The following is a 15,027-nucleotide window of genomic DNA, read 5'->3' as shown; positions in this document are numbered from 1 at the left end:
AAATGACGGAATTGTGTCACAGCTCACTGTCAGGGTTAGAGAGTTTCAGTTTGGTGCAAAAGAGGATATAGTCTAGACCAGGTGGGTGTAACTGTGAAGACCACAGTCATGGGCAGAGAGAACAGGATGAATAACTAGTTGGAAGGAGCAAACCATGATATTGCTCTGGAAAGTAGAATTATATGAGTATTTTAAGTTTGTGGTTTAGGAAGTAAATATAACTTAACTTGTTCAAGGGTACAGCAAAACCATCACAGCCTTCCCCATTCTTTGGTCATATTTCTTTGGCTGTGCCCTTTCTGCATTTCTTCGAAATACCCAATTTCTTCTGGCTCCCATTTATCAAACATTACTCTCAGGAGAGGGTTGGAAGTGAATCTTTACTTAGGTCAAGTAACTAACAACAGATACCCATCTTTGTTTATTTGCATTTTAGTGAAGCTCCAAGTGTGGAAAGCTGTGAATGTACACTTCGTTTTAACATAAAAATTTAATGATTGCTTTGAGGGATTAACCCAATCCAGGGTAGAGGATTTCTTTTCCTCTCTCACAACTTGATTGGGTGGGAATCAAGGGGAAGACAACTGGGAGATGAAGAGTAGCAAAGGGAGTATAGCCTATGAACTTACCTTGGTGCCTAAGGTAATGAGTCATCCCCTGCCCAACCCTTAGTGCATACTACCCAGGATGTTTCTGGGGAGCTGAGAGAAGATACACTTAGAAAAGTTCCTTTAAAGAGGTCCAAAGACTACCAGTCAAATTGCTCTACCTCCTTAGATGAATGCCATGCCACACCTCTCTGCCCCCAATCTCTTCATCGGTCCATCAAGGTGTGCAGTGTCTCCTTTTGAGCCTGTCAGTTACTGGCAGAAAATCCAGCAACACTTTTTTTTTTTTTGTAGAGGCAGCCCCTGTTTTGGTTGCTTTTCCAAAATGTTCCAGTACCCATATACCTAAGCAGCTACTAGATACCCTAAAAACATGGTGGAGAGAACTCCACACCTGATTTGGGCTAAGACTGCACTAATCAAGCTTGAGATCTCCTAGGCCAGCACAGTAGTTTAGTGATGTCACTATTACACAAATTAAAAAAAAAAAAAAAAGACTCTAAAGTAGAATTTCAAATATCTGTTGGAGGATGAGAAGAGGCGTATTAAAATTTTTTTGATATACTCGGTCTCGGCTGAGAGGAAAAAGTATGGAGAAATGTCAGGTGGATATGTAGAGGGGGAAAAAAGGAAAGGAGGGAAGAAAAACAAATTCTAAGACATCGCATACGTATCTGATTATACTTTAAAAAGACTGGATTTGAATAGCAAGGAATTGTAGGAAAATTCTATTCTTTGGCCACAGTATGAAAACTAAAACATAAATTATATCATTTATTGATTATATTTTGCAATCTTGGAAAGAGAAGGAAAAAGCAAGAGGAAAAGAAAAGGGTGGAGTTCAGTGAATTACAAAATATGTCAATAGAAGACATCTTTAAGAACACTTCCAGTAAGACCACGAAATTATATTACAGGAATGCGTCATCCACCCTAAGATCTCCATATGGACTTGTATGGAAATAAAGGCAATAATGGAAATTGAGGTCATTCCCTTCAGCCTGATTTAAAACAATTGGAGAGAAATTCTGATGCATGCCATAGAACAAAGTTAAAGAAATAAAATACGTGACATTCTACTCATTCATTCAATAAATGCTTTCAAATCTTCAGGTGGAATGCTGCTAACTTTTACAGGGCCAGTGAGCAGGTTGGGGCCAATGTAGAACAATGGGAAATATATAGAAAAGTGAAAGATTTAATTGTTTTATATCAAAAAGCTTTTAGGAAGTGAATGTGACACTGAAACTGACGTTGGATTTCCCATAGGTATATGGTGTGATAGTCATTAGTAATGCCCACTAAGTATTTCTGCTTCTCCACCTTCTGGCAGCATGTAGTATTAAATTCTATGGTTTTCTGGTGTTTGGTGGGATCATGTGATTGTTTCTGGCCAATAAGATGTGAGCAGAAATTATTTATTATCTCAGAGTCAAGCATTTGATTGCTGATGTTCCAGAACTCTTTCCCTCTGGCACGGAGAAAAATATTTGGGATGGTGGCTGCTCTATCACCTGGATTCCTGATTGATTCCTGATGTTATGTGGCATGAACAAAATATAAACTGTTATTGTTTTAAGTCATTGAGATTTTGAGGTTGTTCATTACTGTTAGCATAACTTGATCTTTCCTGATTTATAGGAAGAAGTGATCTCATATGGGTATTAAAGCAAAGGATGACTTCAGAAGGTTGGGGGCCTAAGGACATTCAGATGCAAAAGTTAAGACAAGAAGGAGAAAGAGGAAGAAGAAAAGAACAAGGAGACGGAGGTGATGATTAATGTACTTAATATCTTCCTTCTCTCCCCATCCCACCTCCTTACAAAACACAGTTCCCCAAACCTGCCTCTGATCTGCCTTCTGAGGTTATTTACTGGAACTCCCCCATATGCATTTATTCCAATCAAACTGTTCCCTACACCTCTGGTAAGTCTTGAAGCTCTGCCTCCTTGTCCCTACCTCTTTCTCTCCCCTGACTTTTAGTGAAACAATTACAGAACTCAGTGTTGGAAACTTAGAGATCACCTGGTTTGAATTTTACCTGTGTTGTGAATCCCTGCTGTGCTGCCCTTCTGTTGACCTGAAAACTTTCAGTTAAGCTTTGACTCATTTTTGCTATTGAGGCCCATAGAATAAGCCTTAACTACACCAGCTTTCAGGAAAAAGGACCGTGATCTAAAAAGCTGGAACAAAGAAACAAGCACACATATTTGAAAACAACTTTAAAATATGCTCACTTAAAATTTGCTTTTTAAATATTTTTTTCAAGTAGGTTCAAAAATATTAAGTTCAGAGTGATCCTATCTTGATAAAGGAGGGATATGTTATAAATATATATGAAAAGAAAGTCCAGAAAGATGTACATACTAATGCCAAATATCTGCATGATGAAGTTATGGGTACTTCCTAACTTCTTTTTGTTTTTTGTTTTGTATTTTATACATTTTTTTCCCAATACATATGTATTATTTGTGAAATGAATGAAAAAAGTTATGACTCATATACACATATTCAAAGGCATTAATTTGATTGACAAGACAAAGAGACTGTTAAAGAATACCTACTAAATCATAACTAGAACAGGATATTAAGGTTTTATAAATACCTAAGAAAACTGAGTATTGTGTATTTTACCAGGTAAATGGGACATAGTACTAATAATCTTTCCAAGGAAAATGAGATTAGTCATAATGTGATCAAAGTCAAAGCCAAACCATAGTTCATAAATTTATGCTGAGGTTGCCTGGCATACATGGTTGCTTTTGGATAACTCTCCAGGGCACTTGCTGTATATGACAAATCTTGACCTTAACCTCCACATAAATATTTAATTCTTCACAAATGTTTACAGAGGATATACTTTATGTTAAGTATTATGCTGTATACTAGGTGGGAATATGAAGATTGATAAAACATGATCTCAAAGAGTTCATAATTTCCTATTTGGAAAATCATCAAGCAGGCTTGATTCTTCATGTGGAAGTTTTTGAGAGGAGTTTAGTTAAAGGCACACTACACCCATTGTCTTTCCGTGTCCTCTGACAAGATGAAGGGAGAATCTACCAGGAAGATAATTGGTCTTAGCGTCTTCAGTTCTGATAACACTGACAAGGGCAGCTGCTGCCTGCTGCCACCAAGACTGGTGACTGCTCATGAAGTATTAGGTATAATTAGGTGAGTACATCCTTCTTTAAAAAAAAAAAAAAAAGCTCTATATCATCAGAAACAGCTTTACTTTTGTAGGAGGAAATAATTTCCTCCTTCTCTGCCTTTGTGTTCTGCTCAGTTGCTGTGGGCAAGATCTTTGTGTCTCCTTCCACTCACCATCCCTTCTTTTAGTACAACAGATGGGGCTGAAGGAAGGAGAGAAATCGAGCATATCTCCCAGATCTTCTTTCCCCACGGTTACCAAGCACCACTAGTGAGAGAAGTCCTATCTTTCTCTCACCAATTTCATCCAGTCCATTTCCATGTCCTGTGGTCTCTCCTCCAAAACAAAATGGTGGCAGAGATTGTTAGATGATTATCAAACCAGGTTCCTTTTCTATCTGGACACAATCATAGACTACATTTCTCTGCCCCTTCAGCAGTTAGGTGCATGCACTATGTGGCTAGGTTCTAGTTAATAGAGTGTGGGTTAATTTGATGTATATCAGTTTCAGAATAGAGCCATAAAAATCTCCAACAAGTAGTCAATCATTTGCATCTGATGACTAAATGGGAACTTTTGTGGCCCTAGAGGAAAGTATAGTCAAAAGGTGGAAGGAGCCTCATTCTCTGTGGGACCAGATAGAGAGAAGAACACCAGTCCGGAATACCAGCCAAAGTTCTACTGTGTTAAGGCACAGAGATCAGAATTTACTTGTTATCCTAACCAATACACTACCATCAAATTGTGTTAGATCTGCCTCCTTTTTAAAAAATTCTTTTTTATGTTTACTTATTTATTTTGAGATAGAGAGAGCTGGGGAGAGGGGCAGGGGGTGGAGGGAAGAAAAATCCCAAGCAAGCTCTGTGCTGTCAGAGCCCAAGGATGGGAATCAATCTCACAAACTGTGAGATCATAACCTGAGCAGAATCAAGAGTCTGACACTCAACCGACTGAGCCACCCGGACACCCCTACATCTGCTTTCTTCTATCTGCATGCTTCCACCCTAGTCCATGACCCCATAATCTTTTGCGTGGACTATTGCTGTCCTATTTCCGTCCTTCTGCTCTTGCGCCCTACGAGTCATTCTCTGCAAAGCAGCCTGAGTGATCTTTTGAAAGCATACATCAATCAGAACTTGTAACTCCCCTGCTTAAAAACCTATTTCTGTGGCACTGAAAATAACATCAGTCTCTTGATGTTGGTTTCTAACCCCATCCTGCTCTGGTTCTTGTTCACATCTGCAACCTCCCCCACTTTGCTGTAACTTGACCAATTCAAGCTCATTCCCACCACAGGGATTTTTCAGTTACTCTTTTCTTTCTCTGGAACGATCTTTCCATTCATCATCTTTCTTGTATTCAAATCTGAACTTAATTACTACACTCTTAACCAGGCCTTTGTTGCTCAATCTAAAGTAGCCTCCTGTCACTATTTTGGGGTAGGATCCTATTTTTTAATGGTCAGGTTTATTGAGATATAATTTACATATGAAAAGTCACTTTTTATAAGGTATACTACTCTATGAATTCTGACAAATGCATACAACTGTGTAACCACCACAATTAATATGTAGAACATTTTTGTCACCCCCAAAATTTCCCTCTATATTATCCTAGTATAAGTCTCTGCATTAAATTTGTTGCAATCTAATATTCTCTCTTGTTTATGTATTAATTTATAATTTCAGTCATTTGTTTTGTTATTTGTTATGTTCTGCTAGAATATAGGTCCACGAAAGCAGGGGCCTTACCTCCTGGTTTGCCTCTGTATCTACAGTACCAAGAATAGTAGCCGGTATGTCACAGACTCTGAAAAATACTTAAATATTTGTGGAAGGGAGGAAGAAAGGAAGGAAGGGAGGGAGGAAGCAAGAGAGAAGGAAGGACCTCTTAGAGTCTTTATATTTTCATTTGTCTTTGGGATATGTAATACCACCTTCTGATAGTACTGGTGAGAACCATAGGATGTGTGGACTCTGAAAGCCCTAGCGCCATGCTGGCATCCTGTAGTGTTCAGTATATAGAATTCCTGTTACATTTGAAGTCAGTTCACCAGTCTTCCTTGGCTTGTTTGGCACTTTGCATAGGACTGGTCTTCTTATTTTTCCTTTTTGCTATTTTCTTCAGTGGTGCTGCCCTCCACTGGTGCAGGGCCTCTCAGTCACTACTGTTAAGTCTTCAGGTCAGGGTGGTCACTGACCTCCCTCAGCAGCCTCCATACTAGCAGGAGAGAGAAACTTCCAGGTTTCTTTTAATTCTTGCCAGTGATTGCACATGTGTCTTTCACAGGACACGTACTATATACAGAGCAAAATAAGGAATTGTCTGTTGTCTCTGGTCTCTGTGGCTCCAGTAACCCAGCAAACTGAGCAGCTCACCTTGCTCTGAGGTTCTTGGGTTCTTGCAAGGATTTACTACCCTCTCTAAGCCCCATTTAGTGCTTCACCATAGCCCAGACCTCAAGGGAGTCAGCCCCCTACCAATCCTGACATCCTTTTCTGAGGGACCACTGCCCACAGTGATGCTCATTTGCCTTTAGGTTGTGGCTGTCAGATTTCTTATGACATTCAAGTGAAAACATTTTGTCACTACTCTCTAGGTCCCATCTCAAGGGGACTTTTATCTGCATACACTGGAGATCTTTGTTTTAATTCTTAGCCAATTTGTGGTGGGGACAAAGTCCAGAGCACAGACTTTTTGCTGTAAGTAAAACAGAGATATCTTTAAAAATATACAGCATCTTACCAGGATGTTCCCTCTAACATTGTGTGTGAGAAGACCAATTAGAAGCAATCATGATGTCAATAGACAAAGAAATGTTTAAATAACTAGTGGGGTGTCTGTATCATAGAATACTGGGAAGCAGTGCAAAGGATGAGAAGGAAGAACTCCAAGATTCAAAAGGGACATTTTTTAAAATTAGAATTATTCGAGTACTTACATGGTAACATAGTCAGTGAGTAATTAAAATTAAATTAATATAGAAATGTTAAAAAAAACCCAAAATTTATTAGATCTATTATCTAGTTTGAAACCTGGCAGAGAGCTCGGGGACCCTCTTTCTAACATCCTTACGTAGAGGTTACATCCTTAATGCAGAAACATAGGCCCAGGGACGTTAAACTGTCTTGGCTTATCAAGGTCATATTTATCAGAATCTGGACTAAGACCCAGGTCTGTTGATTCTTGTTCACACATCATTAATAAAGTCAATGTGTGGGAAATTTCTTTTTTCCTTTCTTTATACCTGTGTAATACGTTGTCACTGCATAGCCAATACTCTGAGACATTGATGGCCTTAGGATCAAGTGGAGGCTGGCACATATATCATGCTTGAAAAGGAAGATAACATTGCCTATAATGGGGCTGAAACATGGTAACTCATCACAACAAGCTCACTACCAGTTGGATTTTTTAAACAAAGAATTATCTTTAAACACTGTTAGTATTTGGATGAGAGAATGTTGGTAGGGCCAGAGTGTTCCAAGCAAAGAGAAGCATACACATGGAAGTTCAGAAAATGAAACAGCTGAGTTCTCCAGTCCTCTGGAGAACAGCAAGTTCTTTAGCATAGCCGGGGAAGGGAGCTCAGGAGGATGGGGAAGTGGTCAAGAAGGGCCAGAGGGGAGCACAAGACAAGTCTTTGCAAACCTAAAGAGCTTGAGCATTATTCTGGAAGTAGAGGACAGTTCTTAAGGACCAAGAAACTGTCTACGACGTGTTTCTTTCTTTAATTACTTCAACCTGCAAGACTCTTTTCAGGAGACCCCTTGTTCATAAACTTCTATGACTCCCCAGACCAGTCAAGTGCATTTATTTGAGAGATTTAAGGACAACAATCTGTTTTAAAGAAAGGGACCTTTTAATCTAATGGCAAAGTGTGTGTGTATGTTTGTGTGTGCGTGTGTGAGCATGTGTGTGTGTATTACCATATATTTGGTGTATCTTGACATTAGGTGTTATTTGGAGAATAAATAAATTAAATACACACACACACACAGAAACTTATACATATTTTTGTTTATAATGTTTATTTTTTATTTTTTTAATGTTTATTTATTTATTTAAAATTTTTAATGTTTATTTTTGAGAGACAGAGAAAGACAGAGCATGAGTGGGGGACAAGTAGACAGAGAGAGGGAGACACAGAATCTGAAGCAGGCTCCAGGCTCTGAGCCCCTGACACGGGGCTCAAACCCACAAGCTGTGAGACCGTGACCTGAGCTGAAGTCAGATGCTTAACCCCCTGAGCCACCCAGGTGCCTCTATAATACTTACTTGAGAGAGAGAGCATGAGCGGAGGGGGGCAGAGAGAGAGAGAGAGGGAGAGAGAATCCTAAGTAGGCTCTGTGACATCAGCACAGAGCCCAACGTGGGGCTCAATCTCATGAAATGTGAGATCATGACCTGATCTAAAATCAAGAGCCAGGTGCTTAACCAACTAAGCCACCCAGGTACCCCAGATACATATTTTACAAATAATTGATGGGACACTTGGGTGGCTCAGTCAGTTAAGTGTCTGACACTTCATTTCGGCTCAGGTCACAATCTCATGGTTTGTGAGATCGAGCCCCATGTCGGGCTCTGCGCTGATGGTGTGGAGCCTGCTTGGGATTCTCTCTCCCTCTCTCTCTGCCCCTCCCCTTCTTATTCTGTCTCTCTCCCTCCCAAAATAAATATTTAAAATAAAATAAAATAAAATAAAATGAGATAAAATAAAATAAAATAATTGTTTGCCCATGCTTCAAAAGCACATGGGTATCTAATGCATACCATTAAGTTTGAAAGTCCTCATCCATAGAGACAGATTGTAGCCTTTAAATCTCTCTTATATAGAAATTCCACAGCTGCTACAAAAGAAAAAATTAAAAACCAGTATATTCATAGAAGGACTAAAACCAGGAAAAAATGCTATCACCAAACAGAAATTTTGAAAAATTCTGAAGAGAAACAGATGTGGTTAGCTAAGTAGAGGAAAATGCATTAGCAGGAAAGTATTTCTATTAAAGGTGGGATTAGTTCCAGGATTGCTCTGAATGCATAGCAATGGCTGTAACAAATAGAAAAGATCCCTCCAGCAATCATTAGTGTGATTGGGGAAGCATCCAGAATTCTCAACTAAGTCAACTCTGTCCTAGCTGGAGGAAGACAGCAGAACTGTTCCTGCCTAGCTAGAGCAGTGAGGGTGGGCACTTGGGCCAGAGGCAGGGCTGCACCCTGGGTGACTTTTTACCCTCAGGAGGAAAGAGGAACTGGTATTTACAGAAGATAAGCTATGTAACATCTCAGTAGGCATTGGATTGTACCCCTTCCCAGCAATAACTAGTACAGAGTTGTTTAACAGAGGCAGAATTCTCAGACAGACACAAATGGGATCTCAAAGACACAGATGAACTACAAACCATTTTACCATTAAGGTAAACATCACAACCGTGAAATAGAAACACTGAACTCAACTAACAGAACTAACATCTGAGGAAGCTGAATTTATAGAGATAAGAGTGGATTGTAACCATCAAACAAGAACAAAATATTATGTAAGAGAACCAGTGAATGATGACGGTAATGATAAGTATGATCATTGAAATGAAAACTCAATAGATGAGCTGAATAGCAGAATTGACACAATTAAAGACTGAATACAAACTGGAAAGTTGAAAAGAGAAATTATCTCAGAACCCAATGGAAAAGGACAGAAATGAAAAGTATGAGAAATGTTGAGGCATGATTATTGATCATTTGTATTTCTAGTTCTGGAACTTCTTTGTTTATGCTAGGCTGAACCACTAAAAGCTGGTCAAGTTTTAAGGATTGACAAGAAGGTTGACAGAGACTTGGCTGAGGTTACCTTCCCACAAGGTCAAGGACACACTGTTGCAGACATGCTTCTTTCCAGTGCTCCTCCTGGCTGTGGAAGCATGCCCAAGATTTATAATCTGGGCTACCTGTAAGAATGTGGAATTCTTCAGATTAGAATATCCCAGTTCTTGGGCCTTTTATCCCTTTTTGGCTTGGGGAGATGGAAATAAAGATCAGAAATGTCAGCACTCATGAATTCTCTTATGATCATACAAGGGATTTCAAGTATCACAATGATATATGTTTCAGTATGTTTCATTCCTTGGACCCACTCAGTTTCAGTGCTAGAGACCTGCATATTGCTTTTCACACAACCTTTGCCGTTTTTCACTGGGTGTTGATATTTGCCATCTTTTTTTGCAATGTTTGTTATTTATTTTCGAGAGAGAGAGAGAGAGAGACAGAGCATGAGTGATAGAGGGGCAGAGAGAGAGGGAGGCATAGAATCCAAAGCAGGCTCCAGGCTCTGAGCTGTCAGCGCAGAGCCCAATGTGGGGGGCCTAAGTCATATGCTTAACCGACTGAGCCACCCAGGTGCCCTGATATTTGCCATATCTAAACATACCACATACATCTATGTTTCCCTTCCCTCCACCAGAAAAAAACCTATTTATTATTCAAAATTTTGCTCCCTCTCTCATCATGAAACTTTCCTTTATCCTACCCAGGTAGAATTACTTTCTCTCAGGGCACCTGGGTGGCTCAGTCAGTTAAGCGTCTGACTCTTGATTTTGGCTCAGGTCATGATCTCATGGGGTTTGTGAGTTCAAGCCCCACATGGCACTCTGTGCTGAAACTGCAGAGCCTGCTTGGGATTCTTTCTCTCCCCTGCTCAAGCCACACTCTCTAAACAAACAAACAAACAAACAAACAAACAAACAAACATACTAACTAAAAAAACCCAATTTATTTCTCTTAGACTTTCTTTACAAGAGTTCATCCTTATGATAACAACATTTTCTGAATCAAAAATGAATTCACAACATATCATTGACACATGTTAAGGTTTGTTTGAAAACAACGCTGTTCTGCAAAAGTTCTGCCACAAACATCATTGCTATTCCATCGAATTCATAGGTGTGGCTTGGAAGATAGCACCTTCAACCTGAGAAGCATAACAAAGATAATAATGATAATTTGTGAGAGAGATAGTATGGTGCTGGGAAGAAAAGAGATTTAAAGTCAGATAAATTAGCTTTGTGACCCTGAACATGTTGCTTTATCTCACTGAACTTCAGTCCACTTGTCTGTAAAATGTGGGTAAATATGCTCTTTGCAGGATTCCTGGGAGTGCGCTAACATATAAGAATGACTTCCAGTATGAGGTACACAACCCACACCCAGTGATGCTAATTTCCTTGATGCTTTATGGCACATTTTTCAAAGAAGTTATCATCAAGTATTATACTGAAGTATCACAATCCAGATAACATTCTTAATTTTGGAAAATTAGTTAGGGTCCACAACAACTAGCCCCTGAAGATTTTATTTACAGATTAGAGTGAAACGTGAATCCATACTTTAAAAGGTCTTCTCTTTAAGTTGTCATTATCCTTACATCCCGCCCCCCCACTCACCAAAACAGCAGGGAGGAGATGGCAGCAAGATTGCAAATTAATGGCAACTGAATAACTTCAAATTCCTTTTTCCTCCCTTGTTCCCATGGTCCTGGTCCTGCTGTCCTACTCTCCCTCCTTCTTCCTTTTCCCTCTTCCTTGGCCTCCCCTTCTTCTCTTCTGTTTGTTGTTTTTCTCTCTGTGTCTGTCTCTCATATATACACACATACAGAGACACAGAAACACACAAGAGACACACACATAGACACACAGACACACACACAAAGAGACACACAGAGACAGAGACACAAAGACACAGACACACACACACACACACACACACACACACACACACACACAGACTGCTTGGGGAAATAAAGAGAAAGAAGCTGTTCTAAGAGACAGTAATGCATTCAGGGACTTTCCAAGTGGACTTTCCTCTCTTTCTTTCCCTTTTCCGTGTTCGTCCTTCCTAGCAAGTCAGAAATGTGCATGGCAGGATGTGAGGGGTGGGGGTGTCCTGAAGAGCACTCTAACCACTGGCCGGTCCCCTTCTTTGTCAGAGATTCTCCAAATAAGAAGAGATTGGGTGGATGGAAGAGGAGGCTTTTGAAGGAGGAGAGAGAAAATCACTGTAACCCAGGGAGAGGAGGAGAGGAGGCTCAGAATGCCTGCAGACATTGCTGTTCCTTTTCCTTAGTTAATACCACTTAACTGCCAACTGCTACCTGCTGCATTCACATCTTGCTATTTTTTAAAAAATGCCAAATTCTCATTTCTATCACTCTTCCTGGTGTGCTTGTGGATGATTGGTTATAGAAGTTCATATGTAAAAGTGGCAAACATTACTCCTTTATTAAAATTGAATGTTTCTCGGGGCGCCTGGGTGGCTCAGTCGGTTGAGTGTCTGACTTTGACTCAGGTCATGATCTCATGGTCTGTGGGTTCGAGCCCCACGTCAGGCTCTGTGCTGACAGCCCAGAGCCTGGAGCCTGCTTCTGATCCTGTGTCTCCCTCTCTCTCTGCCTCTCCCCCATTCTCACTTTGTCTCACTCTGCCTCTCAAAAATAAATAAATGTAAAAAAAAATTGTTTTAATTGAATGTTTCTCAAAATAGCCAATATGGTTACTATAAAGGAAATATAATGACCACCTTATACACATCCTTCCACTTCTTGCTACCTTGGCTCTCCTTTTGCATAGGATGAATTCCACTTTATTTTCGTAATTATTTGTCTCCATGTCAGCCTTGTTGTTTTGTCTTTTGTGTGTGTGTGTGTGTGGCTGGTGGGAGGGAATGCTATAGATGGGCAATTGCTTGACTTCTGTCTACATTATGACTTTAAAAGCAATATTTGCCTAACTAACAAGCAGATGGTTTTCTCTTCTTCTTGTCCATTGGTTTTCAAATGATGAGACTTTGCCTTTAGACACTCTCCATCCACATCAGAAGTTTCACTGTTAATGAAAAAGCGTTGCCTTTTCTTGTCTCTTTATGTTTGTGTAGTGGTGTATAATTCAGAAGAAGAGTAACTACAACTGGAATTATTCACATTGTCATGCGAAGTTTTATTACTTCAAAATTGTATCTAGGTACTGTCTCTTTTATGATGGGATCTTGGCTTCTCCTGAACAATTAATCACTTGAGTCATTTCTGCCTCTGTGTTGCAATAGCACATGGGATGACACATCTGTACTATACACAGTATGATATTCTTATACTTACTTATCTGTCTCCTCCATGTAGACTGTGATGGGTATGAATGTTTTAAGAACTTTTAATACGTAATACCAGCTTGTCCTCTAGAAAGGTTTGCGCTAACGTATACACCATCTTCAGTATGAGTTTCATTTTACCTCTATTCCAACAAACACTGGATAGCATAATTTTTAAAACCTTTGCTAACTGAGTAGAGCAGAATTGGCATCTCCTTATTATTTAAATTTACATCACATTGATTACTTTTGAGATGAAACATTGAACCATATGTTTTATATAGTAATGGCTATTTGTGTTTTGAACTAATCCTATTTTGAGGTTGATCCAATTTTGTTATTTTATTATGATGTGCCCCACCCACCCCAACCTCCTACCCCGTACTATTCAGCACTTCTGGGGATTGTGATGCTTATTTCGCAAAACATTGCACTATGGTAATCTGATTAAATTACCTCATGGGAAGATACTATTAATGCCATAACATTTTCCTGGAAAATGGTAGCGCTGAATCAGTTCTTCATAGTTATCTCTGCCCAGTTACACTACTTCTGAATTACACATCACTACCAGTAAGTCCAATAAAAATTTATTCCAGATGACCTATCACTAATAAATCTGGAGAAAATTTGAAAAGTCCCTGGGAGTCAGTGGAAAATTACCTTTTTATGCTAGTAAAATTTTATAATACATTTTGTATATTTGTGTTGAAGAATCTTATCAGGGAAAGAGGAAAGGGATTTAGAAAATGGTTAGGGAGTTTTTCAATGTTTGATTTCATGTGAATTTTAATAGTTCCCTATTAATGACAATAGTGATGATGAAACTAACAACTTAGTATAGCTAAGACGTATTGAGTGTTTAAAAGGTGATGAGCATTATTCTACAGGTTTTACACATTTTAACAGATTTATTCTTTACTACTTACCCTACCCATCTCCACCCTACTCAGTTTCCTGGGAGGCTGAGGTTTACAGACAATATTATTGCAGTCTCTTGCCATCTGGCCTTCAGGGTGTCTGGCAGGTGGGAAGAATGAGAAGGAGATTGGAGGGAGTCAGGAGGAGAGAAGTTGGGGTATATATTTCCTGGCTTCCTTCCTGCCAGTTTGAGGCAGTTGTTGGCATCCTCTACTAAAGGATGCACCCTTGTTCTGTGACTCTCTGCACGCAGCTACGCTCTGGATGTTGGTAACTTGTTCCTCCCTTTGTGCCTCTTGTGATAACGGTGCTCTCGCCAAACCTTTACAGCCAGTCCCTTTATTAAACCTCCACCATTATCCTCCTGGGGTTCACCATCTCTTCCCTGCCAGGATCCTGGTTGATACATTTTATTGATAATTTATAGAATTCTTAGTTATAAATAATCCTTCTCAGAATCTTAATGACATCTCTTCATTGCTTCAAGCTTCTAGTGTTATTGAAAACTCTGAGGGGCGCCTGGGTGGCGCAGTCGGTTAAGCGTCCGACTTCAGCCAGGTCACGATCTCGCGGTCTGTGGGTTCGAGCCCCGCGTCAGGCTCTGGGCTGATGGCTCGGAGCCTGGAGCCTGTTTCCGATTCTGTGTCTCCCTCTCTCTCTGCCCCTTCTCCGTTCATGCTCTGTCTCTCTCTGTCCCAAAAATAAAAAAAAAAAAAAAAAAAAAAGAAAACATAATATTTTGATTCCTGAATTTCTATCTTTCCAACCCCAGAATCTTATTAAATCTTCTCTTTGTCCCTGGTATTGAGAAATTACACAAAGTTGTCTTTCTTTTTATTTTAGAAAATATTTTTGTTGGGTCACCTGGGTGGCTCAGTTAGTTAAGCTCCAACTTAGGCTCAGGTCATGATCTCACAGTTCTCAAGTTTGAGCCCCACATCAGGCTCTGCATTAACAGCATGGAGCTTGCTTGAATCCTCTGTCTCCCTCTCTCTCTGCCCCTCCCCAGCTCATGCAAGCAGGCATGTGCTCACTCTCTCTCTCTCTCTCTGAAAAATAAACATTAAAAAAATTATTAAAGATTATTTTATTTATTTTACTTATTAAAAAAAATTTTTTTTTAATGTTTATTTCTTTTTGAGACAGAGAGAGACAGAGCATGAGCATGGGAGGGGCAGAGAGAGAAGGAGACACAGAATCTGAAGCAGGCTCCAG

The 15,027-nt window shown here is 39.7% G+C and overlaps 1 non-coding gene across 1 annotated transcript; it reads left to right on the top strand.

The window, feature by feature from the left end:
• Window positions 1–12,054: 12,054 nt before the first annotated feature.
• TRNAQ-UUG (transfer RNA glutamine (anticodon UUG)) lies at window positions 12,055–12,139 on the top strand. The gene has a single exon. It is a non-coding gene; the product is annotated as a tRNA-Gln (tRNA).
• The last annotated feature ends 2,888 nt before the right edge of the window (window positions 12,140–15,027 follow it).

Source organism: Puma concolor, chromosome C1 (assembly GCF_028749965.1).
Source record: "Puma concolor isolate L17-30 chromosome C1, mPumCon1.1.hap2, whole genome shotgun sequence".
NCBI lineage: Eukaryota > Metazoa > Chordata > Mammalia > Carnivora > Felidae > Puma > Puma concolor.
This window is presented reverse-complemented; position numbering and strand designations above follow the sequence as displayed.